At 39.1% G+C, this 14,159-nt stretch overlaps 1 long non-coding RNA gene across 8 annotated transcripts in view; it reads left to right on the top strand.

Moving 5' to 3' along the window:
• Positions 1-200: 200 nt before the first annotated feature.
• The window catches only part of LOC109501710, a 473,282-nt gene continuing 459,323 nt past the window's right edge, over positions 201-14,159 (top strand). For 2 of the 8 annotated variants that reach the window (XR_006600954.1, XR_006600953.1), the window contains exon 1: positions 219-566. This is a non-coding gene — a long non-coding RNA (uncharacterized LOC109501710). Of the gene's footprint in view, positions 567-14,159 lie in introns of all 8 variants that reach the window. The other 6 variants (XR_006600951.1, XR_006600952.1, XR_006600948.1 and 3 more) reach the window with 5 other exon arrangements.

Genomic DNA, 14,159 nt, shown 5'->3' with positions numbered 1-14,159 from the left:
TGGGTGGCTCAGTCAGTGAAATGTCTGACTTTTCCTCTCTGCTCAGGTCTTGATCTCCTGGTTCCGAGATGGAGCCCGACATCTGGCTCTGCACTGACAATGCGGAGACTGCTTGGGATTTGCTCTCTATCCTGCTCTCTCTGCCCCTCCCCAGGTTGGTGTTCGCGCGCGCCTGCGCGCTCTCTCAATAAATAAAAAAACGTTAAAACACACACACACACACACACACACACACACACACACACACACACACACACACACAAAACAAAAAACACTGACCTAGACCACTATTGTAAGGCTACCTAGAGACAAAAAACACTTACAATAAAACACACGCCATTGCGTGACTAACGCCAACTACCACAGGTACGGTATTTCCGCCTTCTCGGCAGTTTTGCTTGCCGCGGATTCCGTTACCCCTGGCAACTGGCATCCGGAAGCGGATGATCCTCCCGACGCAGCGTCAGGTCCGGGGTAGCCTAACGCTGCGTCCCGACGCCTGGGTCGTTCGTTTCTCTTCATCTCTTCTTGAAGGCATTTTATCATCTCACATCATCGCAAGCAGGGTGAGTACAGGACGGACGAACAGTTATTTTGAGAGAGATAATACCATCTGCGGTTTCTGGAATGCACTGGGGGGGGGGCTTAGAAAGTGTCTCCCCCCCCCCCCCCAGGATAAGGGGGCGACCACTGTGTGTATAGGCCTCGAGATCACAGCACTCCGCCTTAATGATCTCAGCAGGTCAGCTAGGGAAGAGCGTGACCTTGAGGAAACCGAACCAGAGAAGGAAAGTCAAATGCACACCCACGTTCTTCACAGCTGTATTAAAAGCCATGGGCAGAGGGGCGCCTGGGTGGCTCAGTCGGTTAAGCGTCCGACTTCGGCTCAGGTCATGATCTCACCCTTCATGGGCTTGTGCTGGGCTCTGTGCTGACAGCTCAGAGCCTGGAGCCTGCTTCAGATTCTGTGTCTCCCTCTCTCTCTGCTCCTCCCCCATTCATGCTCTGTCTCTCTCTGTCTCAAAAATAAATAAACGTTAAAAAAAAAATCCATGGGCAGAAAACATTACTACCGAATGACCGAATGAAGGCAAGAGTATACATAACTAAAACCTCCAATTTGAGTTGCAAAAAATAGTAAAGGACCCCCAAACAATAACGAAAATAAAAATATAATAAAAACACTTTGTTTTAGATTAATATATTTATATTGCTAATTTAATTGATGAGCAGTTAAAATTAGCCTGTAATAACTTTTATAAATTTAGTCCCCAAATAATTATACTATTTTTATTTTCCTTCCCCCCCCCCCAATACAGTCTCTGAGAAGAAATAATAAACCTTTAATTCATGCTTTTGATAAGTACTCTTCAATGCCAGATACTGCTTTGAATATTGGAGATATGTCAGTGGGAAAAACAACAACAAAAAAAAACCAAAAAGAAAAAAAAAACAAACCAAAAAGCACGTCTACCTTTGTGGGCCTTACACCCTTGTGGGAAACCGCTGGCAATAAAGCCAGAAAAAAAAAAAAAGTAAATTGAACAGAGGGTTGGAAATGATAAGTGCCAGAAAGAGTGAGTAGAGGGTTGCAATTTTATTTTTTATTTTATTTTATTTTTTATAATTTTTTAAATGTTTATATTCAAGAGAGAGAAAGAGAGGGCGAGGGAGCATGAGTGGGGGAAGGGCAGAGAGAGAGGGAGACAGAATCCGAAGCAGGCTCCAGGCTCCGAGCTGTCAGCACAGAGCCCGACATGAGGCTTGAACTGACAAGCCGTGAGATCATGACCTGAGCTGAAGTTGGTGGCTTAATCCACTGAGCCACCCAGAGGCCCCGAGGGTTCCAATTTTACATAGGAGTATCAGCTGTAAGAGTTCCATTTGAGCAAACCTTGAAGGGAATGAGAAAAGCAAAAGGAGGTAGAGACAGGCCCAATTCTTTAAGCCAGTGGATGATAAATGTCAGTCTCTTCTATGTATTTTCTGTTCTTCTGCATTTAAGAAAGAGCAGGGGAGGCAAATGTTCTCCTAACTTGTAAGATGATTGATGATCCACTGCTTTTGCAGCAGAGAACATCACTCTATAATCATATATATCATTCTTTCTGGGGAGCCGTATCTTCAGCCAGGAGTGAACTCAGAACTTATTCTTCAGTTGCGTCTGAATGCGTAGAAATGACATTCGTATTTTAAATACAGTCACATCTAGAAATTAAATATATGGCGATAACCTTCTTGTGTGCTTACTATGTAAAAAAACTTTTTTTTCTTTCCCAAGCTTGGGAGGAGGTATTATTTTCCTTACGTTACAGATAAGAAAACTCAGGGTCTGAGATGACGAATCAAGCCCCAAGGTTAGAGAGCTGCGTTAGCGATTCAGGCAGGAATTACGCTTACTTCTTTCAGAACTCTCTCAGAAGCTAACGTTATGATTTCTTTTAGTAAGCCACCACCACAGTTTGTTCTCAACGCCTGATGTTAGATGCCTGTAATCTCTAATTTCATTACAAGTTTACTTTTAAAATGGACTGCACTATTTTCTTAGTACAGACATCATGCAGTACGGATAAACATAAAAAGTTGCCCCCCCCACACAGCAGAATAATCATTTCATGGCAGCTCAATACTTAAACCAAATAAAACTTGAAGGTCCTAAAATAGTCTTTACAGTAATACTTTTTGCCAGTCTTTTCTATCTATAACCGCTGTTGTGTTCCACATATATAGTTTCTGTTGATTTTTCTTATGAGTTAAGGATTGCTCTGTGTATTCCCAGCATATAATTGCATTTCATTATAATATTATTTTAGAGATGAGAAACAGAGTTCTAGAGAGGTTAAACAGGACCTGTGTCCCTAAGTTCCATGGTGAATGGTGTGTCCTAATCTCGTCAGAGCTCTAGAAATGTCTATGTAAGAGACTCTTTAAGGCAATTGGTGCAGGGAAGTTAATAGCCGATCAGAATGTGGAAAGTGTAAGAGGTGGGTAAGGAGTGACTCTCTTGGATTCTGAGAGCCAGGAATCAGTGCAGAAATCCAATCCCGCTTCTAGAAAGAGGGCTTGAGAACCAACTACATTGCATGTCTGTACAAAGCTACCATTTCTGGTAGCCCCAGGAAAGGACCTGGCTCGTCCAGGTAACATAACTGTATAAATCTATTCTTGCTGGGAGGCGAGGGACAAAACCTCACTCTCTCAGGGTCTGAAATGACTCTGAGTGTCACTGGTCATCATAAGCAACTAGCAAATGGAGATGAAAAAGAAACAAAAAAAAAAAATCAAACAGCACTGTGTGTAGCTCTAAGTACAATAAGCTATCGATATCAGAGACCCTGAGTCATCAAGAATACATTTAGGGGAACAGAGATGTGTGCAGCATATGATGAAAGCTTTTCATTTAAAATTGTTAAACCGAAAGTCTAGGTACTTGATCTGGCAAGTTTTATGAGCCCTACTGGAGAATGCACTTTATGTGAAATTCTCATTTCCTGACAGCCCTGGATAGATCAGGCCTAGCTGTGATAATGTTCGTCTCTGTGCATTATAATGAAGCTGCCATGGTAACTCTAGAAGTCACTTTAAAAATGTGCAATTTTAAAAGTTCATTTCTTAGAAAAAGATTAGCACAGCTGTAACACTCATAATAATCTAATGAGATTTGAAAAGAACACTCGGGCAAAAAATAGATAGAGACTGCTCAGATTTCAGAATTGCACAGTCCTTCTGTGAATGACGTGGTCCACCCATGACTTCCCTACTCGATGAAACAAGGGGGATATTAGGTCAGAAGCTTAATTAAATTTTGATGTGTATAGCCCAGCAGTAGAACTCATTCAGCTCTTACTTAGCTCAGGATGCTTGCTAAGTAAATCACAGAAGCACTTGCATAGAAAATTTTATGTACTTGTCATTTTCATAAAATAAGGAGCTAGGTATAATAAATGTTCCTAGCAATAGTTATTTAGGAAAGGTTGACTGTACCCTTTATGACTGGTCACAGAAATTCAGACTAGGAAGGAAGCAGATGTGACGCATGGGAATTGGGTACATTTCCAAAATAAAACCCTCCACCCTCAGCCCCACTCACCCCGTAAATTTTTTTGAGGAAAAAGACATAAATCAGTGTACAAAGCTTCTGTACCTTGCTATGGAAAACAATTATCTTTTTTCTAAGGGAAATTGTAACTTTTAAAAGTTAATTATTTTTTGGAGACTAAATCGTGTATAACTGATATGGAGATAGGGCATGTTCAGGTAGCTGCTGTTATCTCTGGGACCTCATGAGCATCAGAAACATGCATTCCTGAGGGCGTGAGGTGATGCATTTTTGAAGTGGCATATTTAATTCAAACATCTTTCTCTCTGTTTTTCTTGAAGGCTTATACTTTAGGATCAGGGCCTTGGCTATAAGTTCAAATGAGCCAAATTTAATAAATCTTTATTAGTAGAAGGCTATTTTAGCCATCTGCTAATAACAGAAGAACCTTAATCTGTAAGTAGCATTCCTGAGCATTGCCGAGAACACTCTTCTACCAAGTTTAGGTAGTTTTTAACCTCACGATTGCCTTTTAAAGAAACTAAGGTACATGGACCAGGAGTCATAGAATTCCATTTCCTCGCTTAGCCTCACCTTCCAGAACACCCAATAGTGATTTGGTCATTGATTTCACCTACTTAGTTGATGAAAAGGACGATGAAAGCCTTTGATGGATTCTTCTCCAACCACCCCCCCCCCCCCCCCGTCACAATTCCTGCCACAGCCCGTTGAATTGGATGTTTGACATTGTGTGGATAGACCAATAGAAATATTTTAAGTCAACTGTTTTGACTTCATGTCAAATCAGCCTTGCCATCAAAACATTATTTTGGCCCTCTCAACAATTTCTAGATACGCTGCTGGTAGTGGAATCAGATAGAGGTGGACAAGTTTCTTTGAAACTGATTATGTTACATACAGTGGAAAAGAAGTGGAAAATCAAATTAGGCCAGTCATCCCATTTAATAGACTTAACAGACATGTTTGGTTGTCAGAGCACCAAGAAACGCTTGCTCAGCCTACTGCCCTGAGAACAGTGGCAGGCCTCATTCTACTTCATACGTTTGATTTGCACCTTTTGTAAGCACCATGCCTAGTTTCTTGGGGTGCTCGATGACTCCCATAACGTGAAAATGTAGTGGCTGATAAGTTCTACTTAGCAGGTGGGAACAAGAACCAGTGAATTCAGAGTCACTGCTACTTCTGTGCCTGATTTTGTGCATAAGCTGATAATGGGGAGAGTAACTCCACCCCAAGCTTCTATGAACAGTAGTGACTACCTTGTTCTAGATTGTGTTTTAAGCATTGGACCCGAGGGTGAAAGAGACAGAATGCCTACTCTGAGAGAGCTTGCATGACAGTGAACACATCGCTGTCCCAGTGGGAAGACTGGACCCTCTTTCCACTCAGACGTTCACATTCATCCATCCCCAGGCACCTGACTTTCCCCTTCCATGTGAAGGCTTCCCAAATCTTACATTCATCCACTTTCAACCAAACCAACCCTCATTAATGTTATCAGATCTTATAACTTATTTTATCCACTGAAAAAAAATAGACCTGAAGAATCATGGATTTCTTCAAATTTATCTTAGACTAACCTCGCTCAGTTCCTTTGTTTCGATACTATCCTTATTCCTTTGCAAGGCTACCACTCATTTTTAATATTTCCTCCGTCACACTTATGCTCCAAAGTCCTTGTGATCCATGGACAAAGCTGGGTGTTTCATATCCCAGGGTCTCTGAACTTTGCCATTCAGCCTAGAACATTCTTCCACATTTGTCCTGCAGAGGCGCTATTACTCAACTATTATAACCCGTCTTCTGTTCCCTCTTACACTCTATTCCCTCTCTTTTTTCTTGTATCGTTGATTTCTCTTTCTCCATTGAGTTTATATCCTTAGCCTTCAAATACGTGTAAGTTCTCCTAAAAAAAAAAGCGAAAGACCTAAATCACTTTTCTTGAATGTTGCTCACCCATCAAATTATTACAGTCTTCTCTCTTTATCTTTGAAAGATGTATGCTCACCAACCATAGTTTCTTTAAAAATATATTACTTGGATCTTTTCAAATTACAAAATGAATATAGAAAAATTGGGGAAACATTTTTAAGAGTTTTAAGAAGAGAAATAAACATCATCCATAATCCCATTATCTAGAGGAAAATACTGGGATTATGGACAGTAGTAAACTGTTGGCTTAAGCGAACAGCTTCCAGAGTTAGACTCAAGGCTTGAATCCTGGCTGTGTCATACATCAGGTGTGTGCCTAGGGTCAGGTAACCTTGGATCTCAGTGCCTTTGTTTCTTCTCATGCAAAATGTGTAACAGCAGCCCCTCAAGGAATTGCTGTGTAATTAAATAGGTTAATGTAAGTGCACATAAAACATTTATAATAATTGGAACGAGAAAAAAAAAGGGATGGATCTGTTAGTACTTTTTTATAGTTGATGTGTGTATTTCTGGTCTTTTCATTGCACATATATTTCAGTAGATTTTTATTTGGGATCTGTACCAATTGTTTAACAACTTGATTTCCCATGTAACTGTGTTGTGTGTCTCTACCTCCTAAGTCTCGATTTCCTCTTCATCTTACTGCAGCAGGACACCAGTGCCACATTGTAGCACTGATGCTACAAACCAGCTGCTTTGTCCCAGGTAAAGGATGGTCTCTGTTAACATGCAGTGAGATCATCCCCAGGTCTCCTTGTTGAAGCTTTTAATACCCCTGACCTTCCCTTATTGAAACCCCTTTCTTAACTTCACTAACTATTCTCTTATTGTTCCTTTGTGCTTGTCTTAGTTTCCTATGAGATGTATTGCTTTCTGCTGTTAGGTGCTAAACATTGTCATTTCTTCTCCAGAGCACCAAAGGTAGATTTCCTACTCTGTGCCCTACCTTTTCCCTTGTATATACTACACACCCTTCAAACTTGAGATTTCCAAAACCAACCCTATTTTCTTCAAAAAAAAAAAATCTTTATTCCATTGTGCATCCAATCACAGTGGATGGCATCATCGCCTACTCAGCCATCTAAGTCATCCTAAAACATTTTCTTTTCCCTGAAGGATATCCTCACCCAAAGCACTTTACATGGGGTAAAACTTTACTTTTCTACATCCTCCGCACCTCAGAGCCCATCTCTCAAATCTGTTCTTCTGCATATCCCAACCAGGGGTGCCCAAACCAGTTGGTTTCCCCAGCCAGGAATACTGGAGTTATCCTCAGTTCATAACTTCACTTCCTCTTCCACTTCAGCAATGCCCTCTGTCACCTTGACCTGCTTCCTATCTCTTTATCTCCCCTGCTTTGCTTTATTTCAAGTCTTCACCTGTGCTAATGCAACGACCTCTTGCAGTAGGGTGAATAGTGTTTCATAAAAATGCGTGTCTACCTGGAACCTCAGAATACGCCTTTGTTTGGAAATAGAGTCTTTGAAAATGCACTTAAAGTAAGGATCCAGGTGAGGTCATACTAGATTAGGGTGGCAGTATCCTATAAGAAATAGAAAGAGGGACAGAGAAAGATGAACGTGGACGCACGCCGGGAACGAGCCATGTGAAGATGAAGCAGATATCAGAGTGGTGCTGCTAGAAGCCAAGGAATACCAGGGACCACCAGAAGCTGGACGAAGCAAGGGGGATTCTCTTCTAAAGCCTTCAGAAGGAGCCTGGCCCTGTTCACACCATGATTAGTGATTCCATTTCTGTTACTTTAAGTCACGAAGTTCGTGGCAGTTTGTTACGGCAGCTTTGGATACTGATAGAGCTCCATACCAGTTTTCTCCATCAATCCATTCTCTGTGCTTCCGTCAAAACTCAGATCATATTCTGTCACTAATCAACATCTTTCAGTAAAATGCAAACGAGCCTCTTCCCAACCTACCCTGACTTCCTTTTCTTATTCTCCCGCACACTTCATAATCCTGACCACCCCTGAGCCCCGAACAAAGGTTCTGTCCCCGCCTAAGTGCTTTCTGAATCTTGCCTCTCGGCTTGGAATTGCCGTGCCAGTCTTGTCTTCCTCGTTCTGTTAGTTCCTCATGACCGCCCAGCCTGGGCATCACCGCCTCTGTATGGTTTTCTTGACTCTACTTTGTCATGTTCATATCTTGCTTTGCTTCTATTATATTTATCACACACCAGAATTGTTTATGCCCTCTTATTTATCTTTATAGTCCAATATTTTTGTCAGGGAGCCAAACACATAGTAGATTTCCAATATATGTTTGTTGAGTAAAAGAATTCATTTTCTTATAAATTGTATATAATTAAATGTATATTTCAACTCAAAAAATGTTTTGGGTCTTTTCTCCCAATTTGCTCCCTCATCTTGCTTTGCTGTCTTGGTTCAGGAGTTCATCCATCTCTCCTAAATGGTTTTCCTGCCTCCGTTACTGTCTTTCAACTTTTTTTCTTCTTTTGCCATTAATAGAATCTTTCTGAAATCTATCTGTGCTCATGTCATTCCTCCAGCTGCAAACTTCAACAATTTCCCATTAGCTTCAGCGTAAACAGCAGACTTTATGCCATGACTTATGAAGTTCTTCCAGTTTCAGTTCATCATGAATTCTGTATTCCAATTTCACTAAATTTCTTACAGATCCATAATCTCCATTTGTGTTTGTGTCTTCATATCTTTGTTCCTCACCTTTTTCCTCCTGGTGGACTCCTCATCCTCCTCAGTGGGGTTGAAGTGTACCTTGCTCTTTGAGATTCTTCTCGGCTCTGGGGTAGCCATGAAGAAGCACCTTACTACTTTTCCTATCTTCCTGTGGAACTCTATCCCAACATCTTCGTTAAAACTCAGTAGAGTGTAACATAGTTGGTTGTATACATTACATGTCTGTCTCTCTATTCTTGACCCACCCAGCTTATAAGAAACTGGAAATTTGGACCTTCTTTGTAGTCCTGATAGGTAGCAAAAAGTTCTGATATGCTGAGTAAATGTTGCTTCAAAGTTGGCTAACTCTTTCTCAGTGAAGAAGTTTGCTAATTTGTTTTCGGTCATAACATACAAATATGCAAACAGATGCACGTATAGAGTCATATTAGTTAATTTTATGTGTCTACTTGGCCAGGCCATAATATCCAGATATTTGGTCAAACATTATTCTAGATGTCTTTGAGAAGGTATTTTTTTTTTTTATGTCAGATTAACATTTAGATCAATAGAGTTCAGTAAAGCAGATTATACTTTATAATGTGGATGGGCCTCATCTAATCAGTTGAAGATTTTAATAGGAAAAAGACTGACTTCCCTTGAGGAAGAAGGGATTTCTGCCAGCTTTTAGACTGCCACTCTTCTCTGTATTCTCAGCTTGCTGGCCTAATCTGAAGATTTTGGACTTTCCACAATCACCTCCTCCTATTCCTTAAAATAATTCTCTATGTACATCCTATTGGTTCTGTTTCTCTGTAGAACCCTGGCAAATACAACATCTAAAACATATCTCTATTCCCCTGAAACATTGCATTGATTCGAGATTCATAAAAGGTTTCCAACACACAATAACACAGAACAAGTTATAAATCAAACCCATGGGCTTAGATTTAGGAATGTTTGTTTGTGTTTGTGGCATGGTCCAGTAGCCCTGGAGTTTGAATTCTGGTTCTAGTAGCCAAGTGACCAGGGTCAAGTTATTTAGGCTTTTGGTTTTCTGACTTCTACTTACCTTGTATGATGGCTGTTGTGAGGATTGGTGACTTACCATGAAAATATATAAAGTGCTTAAAACAGTGCCTGGCAAATAGTAAATACTCAGTGTATCTTGGATGTCATGTTTATGAAGACTCCCTCTGTTTGCCTAATTGCTTCAGTTCACTGTCTTTCCCTTATCAATTTACTATGAAGAAAAAAGGGATTATGTTTGTCTGCGGCTTCTGTAGTCTGAAAGTTGATATATAATAACGAATTAATTACTGTAAAATGCAATTATTAAATTTTTTGGTTAGCTTATGTTGCTTGATGTAGTGATATTATATGTATATTCCCAGGGTGACATATTTTTGGTTGCTTATTGTTTAAACAACACTGTCTACTTTGATTCTAGGATATAAGAAATGTGGACTGTTCAAACAGACTAGTAAAAATGAAAGATGTTTTCATTTATTAAAGCCATAATCAAGACAGAAGGCATTAACTAAGTAATTACTTAAGGGAATAAAAATGTTGTTTTTGAGTTTGCCAACAGTTTTCTTTCCTGAAAATTGAAGGGTTGCTAGAGTTTTGTCTTTAGCTATAACATATGCAAATACATATATAATTATGGCCAACTTTGGGTTTTCCTTACTTGCAAAAGAAAACAGTGGTTCAAAATAAGAATAAACCTCAAAAGTAAATTTTGTTCAGTTTAAATCGTGCACCACATGATTTAGGGAGAATTAGTGGATTTATTTTGTGAATATGTGTGTATGATTTAACCCTTAGTCTAAAACAAGACTAAAATTAATCTTTGTGTATCAGCACATTCCTGCTTATTATTTAAGAAGGTGTTTTAGAATCCTGTTAATCAGGTAGGGGAGTCAATCAGAAAGAGAGGAGTGTGTGTGTGTGTGTGTGTGTGTGTGTGTGTGTGTGTGTGTGCGGGGGGGGGTGTTTCACACACGAATCCCATAAGACATTGCTTCTTCCTCATTACTTTCTGTTTCCACTGATGGTATTGAATTCCTCTTGCCCTTTCTTGATAAAGCATCATGTCCCTAAGGCTTGTACTAATGTTGAAAGAAAATACTCATTTCTTTTCCCCTTTGAGCATGTGAGAGATTGATTATGGAGACACTCTCCATCTTCTCTCATACAGTTCTCTCTTTAGATCATTACTAATAATTTGGCAATCAAATGCACTTGAAAGATATAGATAAAACAATCTTTATTCTTTTTATCAGTGGCAAAAGAATTTCTGATTTACAAGTGGATCAAGAAACATCCACACACTTCACTGAGATATATTAATAACTCTCCAAAAGACCTGTAAGTATAAATGATACACGGAGCATAAAGCAGTATAAACTAAAAGGCCTATATTCCTGAAGTCATTTAAGTCATTATCTGTCTTCCAATCAGGCTTCATTAAATCAAAACAGATTGATGAGTGTTTATCTCTTTCTTGTAAATTTCCAGGAAGGAAGATGCCTCATTTAAAGGGTAATCATTACCTATATATGTACATATACGCATATATATTTAGATATAAAACATATGTTACTTATGAAAATTCAAGTTAAGCTTTAACTTGATTTGACCTTGCATTAAATATTTGCTTCTTTTTAACTTCTCATAGTCCAGTGTAATCAGATTTGTCCCTATTGTATAGAAAGGAAAAAAAAAATGAGCACAAGCTTGCCTACATTCCACAGGGAGTTAATCAAAAAATTTTTTTTTAATTAAAAAAAAAAGATTTTTGCTTTTTTATTTAATGCTAGAATTCTTTTCATCAGTCCAGCTTATTTTCTTAAAATGTCTCAGTCATCTCTTACAAAACTATCTTCAGTGGAGGGAAATCCTCAGGTGGCATAATTTTTCTCGCACCCTTATCTTTTCCACTAAAAATCTTCTTTAATGTTTTCATAAAAACTTCTTAGAATCCCATTGCATTGATCCAGTGTGGTAACCATGGGTTAACTTTGGTCCTCACTGTCCATATTTCTTATATAAAAATCAGTTTGGTTTGAAATCTTTGTGCTTGGGTATTTATTAGTCTTGCTGACTAATGTAGATGCATCTGGTGATTTTCACTGCTTGCAAAGGACTTGAGAAACAAACCCAGACACCCTTTGAAAGTCGGGCCCACTAGATCCCGCAGTGGTTGTTGATCTCTGAGGGTCAGTTGAGTCTGGCTGCTTTCTAGAGCCTGGAATGAGAAACGTTCCCTGAGACTGCCATCGAGCCCTTCTTGTAAATGACGCACATCTTATCTTGAATTGGACTCTTCCTCCTTCACGTGCCTGCCTTCTGTCCCCATCCTGGCCTCTCCCCAGCTTTTCTCTCTTTTCTTCTGACGTGATAGTAACACCAGGGGATCTGAAATGGCATCATTTTATCAAACCCATTTCCCTGTGTCTGATGAGCAGAAGCTTACTTTTTGTATTTCTTCATGCCCGATTTGCAGTCAGGCCTTCCCCGTAATTTCTCTCACACTCCAGTTTTTATTCAGTGCAGAAGACGTTTTCCTTAATGTGTTCGACAGATGCTGCTTCCCAATGCCATCTTTTTTGAATACCGAAAAGTGCTCTATTGTGGAACCTAGCGTATATGCTTAAATATACAAACACAGCACTACTTCTTTTCTTTATTGACTTGCACTGAAATCTGTGCCTCTACTAAATAAAACACTTCACTGTCCCAGTATCAGGGTGCCCATGTGCTGAGACATTTGTGTCTCCTTAAAATGCATCAGATCTTCCCAGGTTTGCCTCCAACAATATTTTAACAGATAACTCACTGCCAAAACCCAATCAGACACTTTCCAAATCTTCTCGACAGCATTATTGATGACAGATGGTTAGCCTCCGCATTTCACCAAACTGTAGGACAGTATTAGAAATCACACTGCCTCTATACGGTTATGTACACAAACAGCATATGTAATCCCTGTTCAACTCTTGACCCCTGCAAGAACATCAACATCTAGAAGGGTTCCAGAATGCCAGAAGAGCTATAATCGCACACGGTTTGATGTGAAAAGTTTACTCACTGGTCCCCTCAGCTACAGGGGAGTTATTTGTTTTTCTTTTCATAGGAATCCTAAGTGTCATTCTGCTATATTTATAACGTCCATTCTCAGAGGTTACCAAAGAAAGGCAACTAATTTTCCATGAGTGAAAATGCTCTGAAAATAGACTACTCAGAGCTTGAAAATGCAATTTCTCAGAAGTCTGTTGTTTCTAGTTAGGAGTTTTTGGCCAGAAATAAAATGATATATTGTTTTTCCCAGTAATTATTTATGTTTTATTTCCTAATTATTATTTGTTTGGTTCTTTGTGAAAGTTAATCCTTAATCTCTAAGTATCAAAAACACAGTTAATATTATGGAAAATGTATTACTAGTATAGCTCCTTATGTAAAAAAATAATATTTGTAGGATAGTTATAAATTTGAATTAATCTCTTGGACATTAAAATATGCTATCATAATAAATAGCTTACCATGGATGCTTGGAATGGTTTTCATGTTTCTAACTTCCTAAGTACCCTTCTATATCCACATATTTCCTTCCTAGATTATAAACTCCCTGAAGGTGAGGATTATGTCTGTCTTGTTTACTTTTGTCTTCCCGGTAGTCAGCATAGAATCTGTTGCCTTAATAGGTACTCAATAAATGTGTGATGACTGTCTGGTTGAATAAATAGATGGATAAATGGAAAGATGGATTTATCTAATTTGGATGTTAGATAAATTGGAAAGATGGATTATTGTTAAATAATATTACAATGTTTATCTTTTCTTCTTTCCTTTTTTATTTTAGAGATACAGATAGTGTGAGCGGGGAGAGAAGGGCAGAGTGAGGGAGAGAGAGAAGGAGAGAGAGGTGGCAGGGGGAGAGAGAGAGAGAGAGAGAGAGAGAGAGAGAGAGAGAGAGAGAGACATAGAGAATCTTAAGCAGGCTGCACACGCAGCACAGAGCCTAATGTGGGGCTCAATCCCACAATGCTGGGATCACAACCTAAACTGAAATCAAGAGTTGGTTGCTCAATTGACTGAGCCACCCAGGCACTCCTACACTATTTATTTTTTCTTAAAGAATGACATAGTGAGAGTTAGTATACATTATGGTTAAAAGGCCAGCTTTCGCTCTGGTTATACTTACCAGCCTTATAAAAGTGGAAGGTTTTTAAAATGTACTGCCTCAATTTTATGATCTCAAAAATGGGAGTAGAAATACTTCCTACAACATAGGAATACAAAGAGGCAGTGTTGTGATATAGTGCTAAGCACATTGGCTCTAGGGATGGATTTCCTATATTTGAATTCACGTGGTACACTTAATAATTATAGACCTTGCTCAAGGTTTTTGTGAGAATTTGGTAAGTTGGCACTGTTTTTTTTTTTTAACATATATTTTTTAAGTTTGTTGGTTTCTTTCTTTCTTTATTTAAGGAATATGAGAGAGCAGGGTAG

Source organism: Felis catus, chromosome B4 (genome assembly GCF_018350175.1).
Source record: "Felis catus isolate Fca126 chromosome B4, F.catus_Fca126_mat1.0, whole genome shotgun sequence".
NCBI classification, from domain to species: Eukaryota; Metazoa; Chordata; class Mammalia; order Carnivora; family Felidae; genus Felis; species Felis catus.
This window is presented reverse-complemented; position numbering and strand designations above follow the sequence as displayed.